Raw genomic sequence first — 17,339 nt, forward strand, 5'->3', positions numbered from 1 at the left:
ATGCCAGAACACTCTGGAATGCACACCAAGCCTTTGCAGACTATTAAGGATCAAACCTCTACCAATCTAAAACTAATTATAAAACTCTAAGCATATATAAGTAGATATTTCTAAGCATAAATGATAATCAACAATACAAAACCTGACAACCTGTAAATTGTAAATAGTGTAAAACCACTGTCATTTAATGGTCGGGCATTGCACAGCTTCAAGCATTTCACCTCATGTCATACTGGGTATGGTTGTGTGTGTGACAAATAAAATTTGAATTTGAAAGTGTTTCCAGGTGAGTTTGATCCAGGAGGGTCTGAAGCCAGAGTCAGACAGAGACTGTGCAGAGACTGTAGAAGGACAGAGCAGCAGCAGAGCAGTCCAGATACACTGATGATCCTCTGTCAGATCCAGAGGGACACACAGGGATGATGCTGGACTCTACATTGTGTCTGACAGTGGAGCTGTTCTCAGAGCAGTTCACTCTGCAGCACTGACAGTCATCTGCACTTCTTCTCATTCCTCTGTCAGTCACTGCTGGATGAAGCTCTCCTCTCCACCTCCCAGTAACATGGCCCAGTCAGAGCGTCTCTACACACAAGCTGCTGCTGCTTCAACCTCTCTGGATCATCAGGACACAGCTCCTCCTCTCTCAGCACACACACCGTCCTGTTTACCATCATCAGCTCCACCTGCAGAGAGAAGACGGAAGAGCAGAGGAGATAAACGAGTGTTTCCAGAAACTCTTCATCAGCTGTCAGTCAGTGATGCAGCACATCCAGTATAAAGAGCAGCAGGGACTTCAGTACTGGGACTGTACTAGGACTCACTGTTGCTTCACTTTTTCTAATCTTTGGATTTTTATTGAAGTTGATGAAGATGCTTTTCCCTCCTAGTTTGAGTTTGGACTTTCATTCATTAGAAGAACCTTGGTGTGTCCACTCTGAGCTCTGTAGGAACCCCAACAACAAGCCCAACAATCCAGATGGACGGTTCCAGCTGTTAACTGGAGGAATTCCATCCAAACATCTGCTCTCACTAAATTCTTCCTCACCTACAGACTGTGTTCTTCACTGCTTTAAACTTGGAAATGAATGCAGTCATTGGTCTGCGTGCTGCTTTGTTCAGAGAGCTGATTGGCTGTTGACAGTGTTTGATCAGAGCGTGTCAGCCGTTACTATGGTGACCATAAAGGTCAGAAACAGGAAGTGTTTGTGTTCAATCCTGAAGCCTGTCACCATTCTCCTCTCACAGCTTCACTGAGAAGCTGCAGCTTTACAGGAAACTCTGGATCTTTGTTTCATACTGACTGTGTTTAGTACAATACTGCTGACAGCACCACCCACTCACTCCATCACTCTACTGACCGCAGAGTCTCCAGTCTGTAGTCTGGACTCTGCTGAAGATCAGACAGCTGCTTCACATCTGGATTCTGCAGGTTGTTCCAGCTCAGCTCCAGCTCTCTCAGATGGGAGGGGTTGGACTTCAGCGCTGCTGCCAGATAATCACAGCTGATCTCTGACAAACCACAGTCCATCAATCTGTATAAAGAATGAAAGATGTAAGTTTATTAGACAAAGTGTGAGCTTGAAATCATTCAGTGTTTCATCATCTGTTCAGAGCTGAAGAAGGTTCAGAATGTAGAAGTTTAGAAAATGGAAACTCCAAACAGCTGAAGCCAACAGGAAGCAGCTTCAAACAGGAAACTGTGCAGAGTTTCAGACTATATGTCCTGATGCAGCCAGTTGGATTTTGGAGATTTGAATCTCTGTTCTGTGACTAAGTCCTTGAATCATTTCTTCCAGTTGGTCCAACAAGACAGACTAAGTGTTGGACATGTGTTGTGGCTCCATTAGGGGAGCTTCTAAATGTGATGTGATGGCCCCTCTGGGTCTGTCAGGTCACAGGACTGAAGAGAGCTCAAACTGGGCACACAGTTGTTCCAGTCTGGACCAAAGACTCTATACTGGGACTGAGGGACTGCTTTGACTGCACCCACTGGGACTTTTTAAAGGCTCATGTTCTCACTTAGATCATCGATTTCTACTTACATTTCTTTCTGGGGAAAATGGGGATTACTTTGGAAACAGGAAGTATTTTCCCCAATAAGCAGGCCTGGATTAGGAAATCACTCCAACATGTTCTCAGGCAGAAGAAGCTGTCTTGTTACGAGGGAGAGAAGAAAAAGATTGAGGCACAGAAACTTGTTGAAAGAGAGATAAAGCAGCTAAAATCAGGTGTAAAAGTAAAGCAGAGGATGAGCTGAATAAAGGACACTCAAGGCTGGCTTGGAAAGGAATGAAGTCCATGGTGGGGATGCAGAACAAGGAGCAAAGATGAATGTGATGCTGAATCAGCAGAAGACTTGGACTCATTTGATTCCAGCTTTGATATCATTGATTTCAATGAAGAGCTTTGTGATTGTAGCAAAGGGCTGGTAGCTCTGAGAGTCCCACTGATGAGGTGTTTGTGTGGAAATCTCTTAGTGGGACCAAAGAGAGAAAAAGCCCTGGTCCTGATGCTGTGGGAGGGAAATGATTGAAGTGTGCTGTGAGGAACTGACTGGGAGATTTTCACACATTTTCCAGTCCTCCTTGGAACAACAGGAAGTTCCCAGCATATGGAAACAAAGGTTAAGTGTCCTATGGCACTCAGTGATGATGGTGCTGTGGCCCCACCACCTCCACCTCTTTGTAAAGGAACTAACTGTAATCTGACGCTTCAAATGGAACTAAGACTTCCTCCACTAGGTGGCAGTGTCTGATGAGAAAGTGTTAGTGGAGCTGGCCTGGAGTCAGAAACAGGAAGATGCAGGATTTGGGCTGAAATGGGGAAAAGTGGTTAGCACTAGTGCCTTAAAGCAAGAAGGTTGTAGGTTGAAGCTTGTTGGCCTTTCTGTGGAGGTTGGATGTTCTCCCACAGTCCAATGAAATGCTGCTTAGGTTCATTGGTGCTTCTAAATTGGCTGTAGGTGTGGATGTGAGAGAGTGCTTCTCTGTCTCTCTCTGTTGGCCCTGTGATGGACTGCTCACCTGTGCAGGTGGACCACGCCTCTTGCCCTATGACAGCTAGGGCACAGGCTGCAGCCCTGTGAGCCTAAGCTGAATAAACAGTTAGCAAAAATGATCCATAGATGGCCTGAAATTCCCCAGTTAGCAGTTTGGTAGATAGCTATGACATGCTAATCCCATCCAGCAGCTGTATTCTGCCTGTAAGCTGATCCCAGCTGAGCCAAAGCACTTTTTCATATACAAATTACAACCTTTAATAGAAACCTATTGGTCAGCATCTTATTAGCCTGCTGTTAGCTTCATTCCACAGAGAACTGAGAGAAACTAACAGAGTTGATAAAGAATAAAGAGAAATGTGCTGATTTAAAGCCTTTGAAGTGCTTCAGATGATCTCTGTCCACTTCTGTCCACTCATTCATTCATGTAAGCTTTCTAATGCAGCTTTGATCTTCACAGCCTGCTTTATGAAACTCATTCTAACCCTGAATGTCAGAGTGTTCCTCCTTCTCTTTCCCATCATTCATGCTGGCAGTGGAGGAGATTTGGATGTTGGACTGTGTTTTGGATGATGTGTGTATGTTTGTGTTGGACTGCTGTCTGTAAAGCAAACGCACATTTTGCTTTGGATTTCAGTGTCAGACAGACTTTAAGGTGGAATGAAGAGTTTGAGAGTTTCACAGTGAATTATCCAGTGGAGGATTTTTCTTCTTCTTTGAAGGTTTGAAATGTGAACATTGTTCTGCTGCAGTCAATGGACTAAACCAGAGAAGAAGAAAACAGACTTTACCATGAAGATCCTCAGTGTGGATCAGTATAATATCAGCCTGATGTCTGCAGTTTAGTGTCAGCACAACTTTCACATCATATTCATCTCAGCACAACTAAAACATGCTGACTGACCTCAGAGTTTCAAGTCCACATCCTGGACTCTCCAGGAAACCACACAGATGCTTCACTCCTGAATCCTGCAGGTTGTTGTTGTAGCTCAGGTCCAGCTCTCTCAGATGGGAGGGGTTGGACTTCAGTGCTGCTGCCAGATAATCACAGCTGATCTCTGACAAACCACAGAAACTCAATCTGTATAAAGAATGAAAGATGTAAGTTTATTAGACAAAGTGTGAGCTTGAAATCATTCAGTGTTTCATCATCTGTTCAGAGCTGAAGAAGGTTCAGAATGTAGAAGTTTAGAAAATGGAAACTCCAAACAGCTGAAGCCAACAGGAAGCAGCTTCAAACAAACACAACAAGAGAAAAAACTCTGAATGTTTCACATTAAAGTCGTACATTTATCATAAAAACAGGACAAAGACTTGAAAAAGTCGTGTTTTTCCTTCCAGGAACCACAAGGCTTCACTTTTAAAGGTGAAGTGTGAAAGAAATGGACATATTTGAAGTCCAACACCTTTTTCCAGTCACATTATTAAAGCAGACAAACTACAAGCTCATTTTCATTCCAACAAGTCATCTTCTGACCTGGACTAACAACACTGGTCTCTATGTGCAGCTGGCTGTGAGACCAGTGCTCAGGGAGCGTCTACAAAGTGCAACACTGAAAGAACATCACACACTAATTTGCTTCCAGCACTTCCACACAAACATCTACTGTCATTATTGTCACCAAACTCTGTGGATCCTTTATTGCAAATTCAAATGGGATCAAATGGTCAGACAAAAGAGGGTTATGAGGAAATATGATGAAATGTTGTGTATTAGCAGCAAGTTATTGAATCATTTTCCTCAGAAACCAAACAAAATGATTGACAAACATGTTTTTACAAACTCAGTGTTGGACTTGGATCAGCAGGATAAGCTGATGTTTAAAGGCATTTGTGTCATGGTCCTGGGTCATTTTGACCCAGTGTTCTTAGTTTTCCTGTGGTTTTGTATTTTGTTCCTTATGTTCATTGGATTGTTTGGTTTGGTATTTGGATCCCCCCTGTGTCCATGCTGTTATTGTGGTGTTTGTTCTGGTACCGTGTTCCCGTCCTTTGTGTTCTGTGTTCTCCTCATCCCCTCGTGTATTGATCCTTGTTCTCTGCCTCTCTCTCTGTGCTCATCTCTGTGTACTGTGTTGTGTTCAAGGTCCACATCTTGGTGTCAGTATTTTCAGGTTCGTGTCCTCCCCGCTCTGTCACGAGTAATTGTCCTCAGCTGCGTTCCCCGTGTGTTCCCACTTCCCTCATTACCTTCTGTGTATTTATGTCAAAGTATCCCTTTGTTCCGTGTTGCGTCGTCCCTCTAGGTTGTGTGCATTTACCGTGTCTTCCCAGCGCCTCAGCTTTAGTTGCTCCCAGTATAGTTTTTGTATGACTTCTTATGTTCCTGTTAATAAAGACCTGCCTTTGAGTTCATCCCCGTGTGTCTAGAGCCGTGCATTTGGGTCCTCTCTTGCCTTCACACAGCCGCTGCATGACAATTTGAGTCTCGCTGTATGAGAGTCCAGTTATTACTCAATATTTATGGATGATGTTCTTTCAGTGTTGCACTTTGTAGACGCTCCCTGAGCCTCACAGCCAGCTGCACATGGACCAGCTGACATTACCCAGCATTAGAGGCGGCTGTAAAAAAATGGATTTTCCTATTTAAATGGTTTTAATTTGAATAAAGCGATGTTGATTCATTCAATCCTGAATCGATGTTTAATATAAATGTATTTTGCCAGAATCTCAGGTTAAAGCTCCCAAAAGTATTTCAACAACAAGCAAACAGATAAAACAGTAAATGAGAGCAGCTAAACACACAAAGATGGAAACACAGAGCGTGGATCGTTCACTCGACGGCACGTACACGGACACGCCGTCGGGGCTGAAAGTGGACAGCTCACAGATCCTGAAGCTGCAGGTTTCATCTGTCTCCAACCAAAACTGAGTGAACCAGCAGCACAAGAAGATCCAAACTACGCTTTACGTTTGATGAACATCGTCATGAATTCTCTCTGACTTTGACGTTTACTTCCTGCACAGCTCTCTCTCTCTCAGTGTACTTCAAGAACAGTTTACCTTCAAAAATCTGTTTCCTGCATTATTCACTGCTTATTACGCACCAGTCTGCTGTTGTGTTCACTGCTGTCGGCCTCCCAAAACAAAGCCTCATTTCTGCTGTTCAATACTGAAGAAATTGAAACCTTTTAAAATGATGACAGATTACAAACTCTCAGCTGTGTCTGTAATCAAACCTCTGTAACTTTGCTTCACTTCAGCAGCATCAGCTCATGTTCACATGTTGATTCATGGTTTGCTTCAGTTTTTGATCGACTGCAGAATATTTTGAAGGTTATCTGCTATAAAAAGCCAGAACAGGAAAATCTGCTTCATGTGTTTCTGTTTGATCCTCAGTGACTTTGACACAAAGGCCTCTGCTGTGATGATCACACCTCTGATCAAGTCTCACAGTGTCAGCTTTGTTTTTATACATATGGATATGTGCTGATAAATGATCAGAATTATAATATTTCCCACTGTCTGCTGTGTGCCGTGACCTTTGACCTGCTAAAGACAGTCAGCTGTGGATTATTCATTGTTGTGTCTGATACTTAGAACTGTGAGGAAGAACACTACACAGTTAATCAGGGTCCCCTCTCTCTGAATCAGGAAAGGTGGGCAGGCCGCGTGTGGGCCGCGGGCCATACGTTGAGTCTCACTGTTTGAAATGTGAACATTGTTCTGCTGCAGTCAATGGACTAAACCACAGAAGAAGAAAACAGACTTTACCATGAAGATCCTCAGTGTGGATCAGTATAATATCAGCCTGATGTCTGCAGTTTAGTGTCAGCACAACTTTCACATCATATTCATCTCAGCACAACTAAAACATGCTGACTGACCCCAGAGTTTCAAGTCCACATCCTGGACTCTCCAGGAAACCACACAGATGCTTCACTCCTGAATCCTGCAGCTTGTTGTTGGCGCTCAGGTCCAGCTCTCTCAGATGGGAGGGGTTGGACTTCAGAGCTGCTGCCAGATAATCACAGCTGATCTCTGACAAACCACAGTAACCCAATCTGTATAAAGAATGAAAGATGTAAGTTTATTAGACAAAGTGTGAGCTTGAAATCATTCAGTGTTTCATCATCTGTTCAGAGCTGAAGAAGGTTCAGAATGTAGAAGTTTAGAAAATGGAAACTCCAAACAGCTGAAGCCAACAGGAAGCAGCTTCAAACAAACACAACAAGAGAAAAAAACTCTGAACGTTTCACATTAAAGTCGTACATTTATCATAAAAACAGGACAAAGACTTGAAAAAGTCGTGTTTTTCCTTCCAGGAACCACAAGGCTTCACTTTTAAAGGTGAAGTGTGAAAGAAATGGACATATTTGAAGTCCAACACCTTTTTCCAGTCACATTATTAAAGCAGACAAACTACAAGCTCATTTTCATTCCAACAAGTCATCTTCTGACCTGGACTAACAACACTGGTCTCTATGTGCAGCTGGCTGTGAGACCAGTGCTCAGGGAGCGTCTACAAAGTGCAACACTGAAAGAACATCACACACTAATTTGCTTCCATCATCCAACCTGAAGAGGAAACAGAGACTACACTAAGCTCAAATATGTGACAGACATTTCATCCCATGTCAGTTTGGCCTCATCCTGGGCCGGATTATCCAGCACACACTCTGACCACAGGCCCAGGGGCCACGCACAGCTGGGCTCCATCCAAGAGACAGGAAACAAACCAACACAATAATAAAAAGCACCATGTGATCTTCACAGAAGCTGTGAGATGGACCTTTACAAAGGTAAATCCTCACAAAGCTCCAGGACCAGACGGCATCCCAGGCCGGCTACTCAGAGTGTGTGCAGACGAGCTGGCAGAGGTGTTCACCAACATCTTCAACCTCTCCCTGAGGCAGTCAGTGGTCCCCACGTCCCTCAAAGCATCCACCATCATCCCCTCAAAACTTGCCACGAAGCTCGTCGACCTTGGGCTGGGAACACTGATCTGCAGATGGATTCTAAACTTCCTCACAAACAGGCCCCAGGTGGTGAGAGTTGGTAAGCACACCTCCTCATCACTCATCCTAAACACAGGTACGCCACAGGGTTGTGTGCTTAGCCCCCTCCTATATTCCCTGTTCACACACGACTGTGTTGCTAAACAAGAGTCCAACATCATCATCAAGTTTGCGGATGACACAACCATCATAGGCCTCATCACAGACAACGATGAGACGGCCTATAGAGAGGAGGTGATGGCGCTGTACAAGTGGTGTCTGGAAAATAACCTGACTCTCAACATCAGCAAAACTAGAGAGATGATAGTGGACTACCGGAAACGACCAGTCAGAGAACACCAGCCCATCCACATCAACGGTGTCAAGGTCGAAAGGGTCAGCAGCTTCAAGTTCCTTGGAGTCAACATCACTGAGGACTTCTCCTGGACCCTTCACACAGACACTGCTATCAGGAAAGCTCGCCAGCGGCTTTACTTCCTGAGGAGGCTGAGGAAGTTTAGCATGAATGCCAACATCACCTCAAATTTTTACAGGTGTGCAATTGAGAGCTTGCTGACGAGCTGCATCACAGTTTGGTACTGAAGCTGCTCTGCCAGCAGCCGTAAATCACTACAGAGGGTGGTGAAGGCAGCAGAGCACATCACTGGCACGAGGCTTCCTGCCATTCAGGACATTTATCTCCAGCGATGCCTCCGCAAAGCACACAGCATCATCAAGGACCACAGCCACCCAGCACATCAGCTGTTCTCCTTGTTACCATCTGGCAGACGTTACAGGAGTCTGTCTGCTCGGACTTCAAGACTCAAAAACAGTTTTTACCACCAAGCCATACGACACCTCAACCACAACACTTAAACACACACAACACAGCACTCAGAAGCTACCCTGCAGCTTCACAAGTACTCTGTTTAATCTGCACTGGTCACTCCACTTTATTGTCATTGATAGTTAGATAGTTAGTTAGTCTCTCCCAAACTCAGCTACAGGACTTCCAAATGAATGAAAGCAGCAGAAGTGGCTTTACAAATGAAAGAGGAAGAGGAGAAGAAGAGGAGAGGGAGGCCACCCTGACCATCACTCCAGCTGAAAACATCACACTTCCATTAAAGTTGGTGAGGAAATGTTGAGCAGGATGAGCTGCTGGCTAATCTGGAGGCTGTAGCAGCAGCTCACAGTCACAGTGGATTTCCACTCATGAAAAAGCTCTGGCTGCTTCATTTCTCATCTCATATCAGAGACTTTAATGCTTCACTGAAGCTGTACTGTGATGCTTCCATATTCCAGTGAGGCCTCCATAATGATTTCAGCTGTTCTGTACACACACTGTGTGCCCTGTATGGCTCAAAGTCTCTGCAGCCTGTTTTTATCTGCTATCATCAGATCTTCATCATCCTCATTCACATCCCTCACACACTCTACAGCCTCATCAGCACTGACTTCATCTTCACTGACTGATGGAGCACAACATGAACCTGTGGAGGCTGAAACACTGTCCTGTCAAACATCTCCCCGTCACCACTCCACTTCTGTCAGCCTTTAAATGAACCCTGCTCAAGTCTGTCACTTCTGTTTGGAGCCAAAAGGAAAAACTGTTGTTCAGTCGTTTGGAAAGACAACATTTCTGAAAGCACTCAAACTTCTTCACATTTGTCTTCAGACACATCCTGAATATTTAGGAACTAAAGAAAGTTTCAAACATCAATCAAAGACCTGAAATTTAGAAAAACAACAACAGCCGCAGTCAGTGAACTCACCTCAGAGTCTCCAGTCGACAGTTTGGACTCTCCAGTCCAGCACACAGAAGCTTCACACCTGAATCCTGGAGGCCATCATTCCAACTCATGTCCAGCTCTGTCAGATGGGAGGGGTTGGACTTCAGAGCTGAGGCCACAACTTCACAGTGAGACTCTGAGAGTCGACACCGAGTCAGTCTGTGATGATAGAAAATATAAAATGTGTTATTATAAAAGCAGAAAATCTGCATTATAAACACAGACTGAATGTATATGAAGACAAAACAGAGTGAGGTCATAATCTGATGAATCTGCTCTTCACATCTGTGCTTCAGCTCCTCTTTGACACGACACAACGATTGAGTCTCTCTCAGACCTGCAGACTTTTAATGAGAATCTTTGTTTGGCTTTAATCTGCAGATGAAGGAGGAAGATGGTGTCACATTTAGGCTTCCATAATGTCCACAGTCTGTCACTGAGATCTGATCCAGAGTCAGCGTGAAGACACACATTTGGACTGTTTCCTGTTTTGACTCCAGAACATTTTGAATGAGTTCAGCTCAGTGAAGAGTTCCAGCTGGAAAGATGATCTCTGTTTGCTACCTGCTGTCAGGCACGACTGTTCACGTCCACACGCAGGAAAAACCTGCTGACTGTTACCAAACGGAGCAGAAATCTCATCACTGGACAATAATGATGAATGAACTCAGAGCTGCTGATATCAGATCTGATTTCAGGGGAACTAAACACAGAAATGATTGGCTCATTTTAGCTTTCTGAGCCATTATCTGCTGGTGTGTCGCTAGTTGGCAGAAAATGATTTGTATTCCTGTTCAGGGCTTCAGTGTTTATGAGTCCAGATCCAGGTGACAGCAAGTCACAATGATGTTACCTGTCTGTGTCCAGCAGCAGCCTGTATTCACTTTGAATATTGTTATAACCTGACATGGATCAGTTTGTCTTTGATTGGTTTGTAAATGTCACTGTTTCCATTGGACCTGAGTGACGGTACAAAGACAGAGAGGGAGAGAAAGGAGAGAGAGGATGGAGACAGCAAAGAGAGAGCAAACACAAACAGGTGAGAGTGGACAGGTGACCAAGGTCAGCAACCAATCAGAGAGCTTCTGTTTGACCCACAGTCACTGATGATGACCGCACATAACCATCAGTGTGTTACTCTGATATCAAATATGGATCCTGCTCTTATAATAATGATCATCAGATGATATTATTGTGTTATTTTGTAGCTGAATACGATGTTTGTGTGATTATCAGTGAAAGAAGCAGTGAGGAGGATGGAGAGAGAGAGAGGACAGAGGGTGAAGTTAGAAACACTAAAAGGATTTTTCATGGATTTCATGGATGATTTGAGTGATTTCCAGCAGGACACTTAAACATGTCAGTGGACGTCCTAAAGAACATATTCACTGATATGAAACGTGTCATTGAACAGGATTAATATCAGTGGAAACATGGTGGAAACAGCTGTGACTGCATGGATGTGACACACTTCAAATCTGTTCTCCACTCTTGGATTTGGGATCCATGGAGCTGCTGCTGAGTCTGTACAATAAAGGAATGGTGTGGAAGGTTGCAGCGTACGGACACAAACACTTTGTGGTTACAATCTGATTTGATTTTCAAAATTAAACTACTAACCTACACTGATCAATGATGTTAATGATCACATCTGGACTCACCCAGCCTTTCTGCAGTTCCTCACAGCTGGAATCAGTCTCTGTTGTCCCTGCTGTGATGTGTTGTACTTCTGCAGGTCCAACTCATCCAGAACCTCCTCTGACATCTGCAGCATGAAGGCCAGAGCTGAGCACTGGATCTCAGAGAGTTCCTTCTCTGATCTGTTCTCTGACTTCAGGAACTCTTGGATCTCCTGAAATAATGAGAGGTGGTTCATCTCCATCAGACAGTGGAAGATGTTGATGCTTCTGTCAGGAGAGATTCCATAACTGTTCATCTCCTTCAGGTTGTTGATGACTCTCTGGATGGTTCCTGGACTGATCTCTGTCTGACCCAGCAGACCTACTAAGAGTCTCTGGTTGGACTCCAGACAGAGGCCATGAAGGAAGCGAACAAACAGGTCCAGGTGGCCATTTTTACTCTGGAGGGATTTCTCCATGGCTCGTTTAAGGAAATCATCCAGAGAGGACTCGTTGTATTTTTTTCCCAAAAAGTTCTTCAGCACCTTTGTCTTCCTGTTGGTGTGACAGTGGAACATGTAGACAGCAGCCAGAAACTCCTGGATGCTCAGATGAACAAAGCAGTAGACTGGTTTCTGGAAGATCACACTCTCTCTTTTGAAGATCTCTGTACAAACTCCTGAGTACACCGAGGCCTCTGTCACATCCAGACCACACTGCTCCAGGTCTTCTTGGTAGAACATGATGTTTCCTTTCTCCAGATGTTCAAACGCCAGCCTCCCCAGCTTCAGAAGAACTTCCATGTCAGCCTCCGTCAGCTCCTGTGGACTCGTCTCATGTCCCTCATGGTACTTGTTCTTCTTCCTCTTTGTCTGAACCAGCAGGAAGTGTGAGTACATGTCAGTCAGGGTCTTGGGCAGCTCTCCTCTCTGCTCTGTAGTCAACATGTGCTCCAGAACTGTAGCAGTGATCCAGCAGAAGACTGGGATACTACACATGATGTGGAGGCTCCTGGATGTCTTCATGTGGGAGATGATTCTGCTGGACAGCTCTTCATCACTGAACCTCCTCCTGAAGTACTCCTCCTTCTGGGCGTCAGTGAAGCCTCGTACTTCTGTTAGCCTGTCAACACATGTAGGAGGGATCTGATTGGCTGCTGCGGGTCGGGAAGTTATCCAGACGAGAGCCGAGGGAAGCAGATTCCCCTGGATGAGGTTTGTCAGCAGCTGGCTGACTGATGACTTCTGTGTGACATCAGACAGCAGCTTCCTGTTGGTGAAATCCAATGAAAGTCTGCTTTCATCCAGGCCGTCAAAGATGAACAAAAGCTGAGAGACAGCCAGCTTCTCTGCTGTGACCTTCTGTAATGTTGGATGGAAAACATGGAGCAGCTCCAGAAGACTGTACTGCTCATCTCTGATCAGGTTCAGCTCCCTGAATGAAAGCAGAACCACCACACTGACATGTTGGTTCTCCAAGCCCTCTGCCCAGTCCAGAGTGAACTTCTGCACTGAGAAGGTTTTTCCAACACCAGCCACGCCGTTGGTCAGAACCACTCTGATGGGTCTCTGTTGGTCAGGTAAGGCTTTAAAGATGTCCTGGCACCTGATTGGAGCGTCATGGAGGGCGTCCATCTTGGAAGCTGTCTCCAGCTGCCTCACCTCATGTTGGGTATGAACCTCTTCACTCTGTCCCTCTGTGATGTAGAGCTCAGTGTAGATGGTGTTGAGGAGGGTTCTACTTCCTGTTTCATCACTTCCTTCAGTCACACGTTCACATCTCCTCCTCAGACTGATCTTATGTTCATCTAAAACCTCCTGCAGACCAACATCTGCTGAAAGAAAGAAAAACAATGAGACTAAAGAGAAAGAAAACTCTCCAATGTCTGAACAACACAAGAAGTCCAGTTTTCAGAAATGAGTCCATCAGCAGACAGATGTTCAGTCTTACTTTGTACACAGCTGCTCTGACTGGCTGTCTGCAGTCCAGCTCTGCTTCTGGATCTTTCTCCACACTGGGGACAGGAGGAGTCTCCTGATGAAGCAGACTGGTCCCAGTATGAGGAGATGCACTGTCTGCAGAACCAGTGTCCACAGCTGGTAGAGACTGGATCCTTCAGGACGTCCTGACACAAAGCACAGCAGGACAGCTGCTCCTCCTCACAAACACCACTCCTCTTCCTCTTCCTCCCTCTGTGAACACATTTCTTTATCACTAAAACATTTACTGTCAGTGAAAAACATCCAGATGTGACCAAACTGCAGTTCCTCACAGTTCCTTTGATGTCATCAACACTAATGAGCTGCTCTTCCTGTCTGCCTGTCTCATTAAACACTGAGTGATGAATACAAACTCAACACTTCCTGCAGACTTCCTGACTGCACAATAAAAGCTTTCCATCAGAGAGAGACAGTTATGACTTTCACTGTTTTACAGCCGCTGTGTGCAGATTATCTGGGTCAGTTCACTCTGAAGCAGCTTAGAAGTGTCCGTGTAGAGCCGTGGTCTGACACACAGAGACTTCTGATTTTCTCTATTTAAACAAACATGATGAAGATGAGCAGGTTTCTCTTCTAGTATAAATTCTGTGTCTCTCTGGCTGGCTCATGATGGCTTTTCAGGTTTTATGTTTTGCTCTCTCCTGCTAGCGTTTTGCCTGCCTGGGTGGAGCTTGTAATGGCCTCTCGCTCTTGGTCCACTCAGTTATGATGATTACACCACCTGTTGCTGACTCACCTGGGCTTACCGGTAACCATTTAACGCTGCGGCATGGAGCAGTTTGTCGCTGGGACATTGACCCTCCTGTGTTCATGATCTCAGCTCCTTGCTAAGAAATCTCTCTCTAAATTCACCAGTTGGGTTAACTTTGTGTATACTTTGAGTATATATTTCCCCGGACCTGGTTACAGACGCTTACCTGTGACTCCCGTGTGTGGCTGTGTGAGTGGAGAGCAGGACAAGAGTGACTGAAGAGGAGTGAGTGTGGACTCCCTTCCCTCTTTTCCCTGGAGCCCTGGACCCCCTCCCCAACTCACTGTACATATATAGAGCACTGTGGTTCACCCCTTTGGTGAATAAACTGTCACCTTTTTGTTTGTCAGAACTCAGTCTGTGCTTGAGTTCCTCTGTTAGCCATGACATTTTGTTGGTTCTCTCTCTTCAGGTCCCTGTAAGTGTTTGATCGGCCTTTCTAAAACATTATATTTATTCTGCTTTGATTGTTTTGTGTGCTGAGGGACATTGTTGCATGATCCACTTTTTCTTATTTCTATTTTAGCTTTAATAATTGTGGATTCAGGTATCCTGAACCCATCTTTGGACATTTGTAAATAAATATTTTAAAACTCCATCAGAGACTCCTGATGTGGCTGTTTGGAGAAGGAAAAGAGGGACAAAGTGGAGCGTCGAGCTGAGGCTTCATTCACTGCAAACCTACAGTTATGTTTTCTTATTTCTGCTGTTTGCATGTTCACAGCTGAAATAAAGCTGCCTCTTTGACTTCATCCTGTTGTGTTTGGGTCCAGTCCTGCCTGCCACACAGCGCTACAGGACAAAGTCTAATATTTTTATCTTTTTAATGAATCTTTGGTCATATTTATCCAGGAAAACACAAACATGTAAAGGAGTCATCACAGTTCTCTGACCTCGTTGGTCCAGGTTCACCACTGAACTCTGGAGGGTAATGTTTGGACCAGTCACTCCTCACAGATGGACAGCTGGATCCTGCAGACTGTGACCTCTGACCTCTGCAGACACAAACATGTTTTGTTCAATGATCAATTCTCTGATGAAGTGATTGAAGCAGCTGTGATCACACAGACTGCAGATAATGCAGCTGTTTCCTCTCAGTAACAGTCCTCTAAGATTAGAGTTCAGCTTTTTACAGGAAAACAAATGTCCCTGAATGCAACAGTGAGACACAGTCTGCCTGTGTGGCTGTGATAGCTGCCGTTAGGAGCGCTCATGTGTTTGCAGTTAGACGAGGAGATGTTACCATCATGGACACGTTAACAAATCCTGTAGCATCACGTGGCACAAACACTTTGTGTTCCTGTCATCTGCAAGCAACAGGAAGTTCATTAATAAAGGCGGGATGGAGACGTGACTGTGATGGTTCTCCTTCATCCAGCTGTTACACACATCTGGGCTCACACGACGAGCCTTTGTCTAATACAGCAGCTGCTCTCTGAACACTTTTCTGAAGAGGAGCTGCACAAACCTTTGTTTGCTTTCTAGAGCAGCGTATCAGAGTCAAACTACCCACTGCTAGCAGCTGTTTCTATCATAGTTTAGGATCCAGATGTGTGAGGTCTAAATTTACACCTCTTAAACCAGATAAACTGACAGTTACAGCTGAGCCTGTGTGTCCTTGGAGACACTGCTCTGCTACAGAGATGCATTTTAGAAACCAGGAAACATCAAAATCATTTAAATCAGAGAGTTCATGTTACTAACAGCTCACCTCTCTGCAGCAGACACACACAGTCCACAGGACACACTCAGAAGCTACCTTGCAGTTTCACAAGTACTCTGTTTAAATCTGCACTTTATTGTTATTGATATTTATATTTAAAAAGTGCAATACTGTAATTTTCTGCTGCTCATTCCTGTGCAATATCCCATCTGCCCTCCCATCATATTTCTTTTCAAGATTTTCTTATTTAATCACTAGTGTACATATATCTATATTTATAGATACATATATATTTAGTCATTTAGTCATATAGTCAGTTTCTGTTTTACCACGTCTCTCTAATATTTTGCTCTTTACTATTCTTCTTTACTATTTTATTATATTTTATTATATTTTCTTCTACTGTACCATGCTGCTGAGTGACTGCTGCTCAAACACATTTCATTGCAATGTTGATCCTGTGCTAACTTGCATGTGACAAATAAAACTGAAAACTGAAAACAGACACAGGCTGGACTTTAAAATTAATGCCTCGATGATTGGACCGGTCACTCTTTAAGGACACAGAGCTGGATGGTTTCTGATTGACGCTAAAAATAAGTGAACATGTGTCACATCCAATGTGTCCAATACATTACATAAAAAGTATAAAGTATGTAAATAGTATATTATTTTAATCGTTAAATAGTAAAAAGCTGATTAAAATTTCAAACATTTTAATACTGACATGAACTTACTTTTCGTCAGATGACTTTTTTCGCCCTAAATTACAAAAGAAATGCTTCACCCGTTTGCTCTTAGAGGACACACTTCTGGGTGGAGGTCCAGGCTGGTTCCTGTGAATAATGATGGAGCAGTGATGTGAGTGCTGAGCTGTGACATGGAGAAGAGTCATGGACAGTTAGAGATGGTCATCTCACCCCTGAGCTTTGGTCTGGCTCTCATGTTCCCCACACAGAGTGGTTTTAGAGGGAGGGACTCCCTCCTCTCTGTCCTCACACTGATCCATGCTGCTCAATTCACATCAGCTCACACACACTTTCTACCTTCACCTGCAGAGGAAACACAAATCATTCATGTGCACATCAACTGAGAGCTGCAGAGGTCGTGTCTGATGTGTTGGACTAACATCCATCTGAGACGCAGCTTTCATCAGTTCACTACAAAAAGTGTCACAGAGCCGAGTTCAGCCTCCAAATCCTCCATTACTGTAGTCCTACAAAGCAGCAGGTCAAACATGGCTGCAGAGAGCAGCTTTATGTCAGTAACAATGTCCAGGACCGAGCTGACTGCTTACAGAGTTCATACTCTAACTGCTAGCTGCTCTGCTAGCTAAGCTAACTCAGTAACAGTGACTCTGACAGCAGTTACTGTGGAACAGCGGCCGAGCTCAGGACACATTCAGTGTGTTTAGTCTGAGTCCTGGACTCTGATTCAATGGATTCAATCCAGCTCAGAGTTTCATGTCTTCATCACAATAAAATACAATCCACCATTTGACCTTAGAACTGAAAAAGCTTCTCGGATGAGAGGTGAAACGTCTTCAAGTAACTTAAAGAAGTCCAGACGCTTTTCTTT

The 17,339-nt window shown here is 44.3% G+C and overlaps 1 pseudogene across 1 annotated transcript; it reads right to left on the reverse strand.

Moving 5' to 3' along the window:
- Positions 1-1,397: 1,397 nt before the first annotated feature.
- On the reverse strand, positions 1,398-16,869 carry LOC146391703 (NACHT, LRR and PYD domains-containing protein 12-like; annotated as a pseudogene). The gene is made up of 9 exons (XR_014798611.1): positions 16,682-16,869; positions 16,499-16,597; positions 14,992-15,093; positions 13,298-13,539; positions 11,390-13,181; positions 9,711-9,887; positions 6,826-7,002; positions 3,903-4,079; positions 1,398-1,532 (listed from the first exon to the last, which is right to left on the reverse strand). The product of XR_014798611.1 is annotated as an NACHT, LRR and PYD domains-containing protein 12-like (transcript).
- Positions 16,870-17,339: the final 470 nt, after the last annotated feature.

This window comes from Perissodus microlepis, chromosome 3, assembly GCF_051167445.1.
Source record: "Perissodus microlepis isolate ML-2025 ecotype Zambia chromosome 3, ASM5116744v1, whole genome shotgun sequence".
In the NCBI taxonomy this organism is placed as follows: Eukaryota; Metazoa; Chordata; class Actinopteri; order Cichliformes; family Cichlidae; genus Perissodus; species Perissodus microlepis.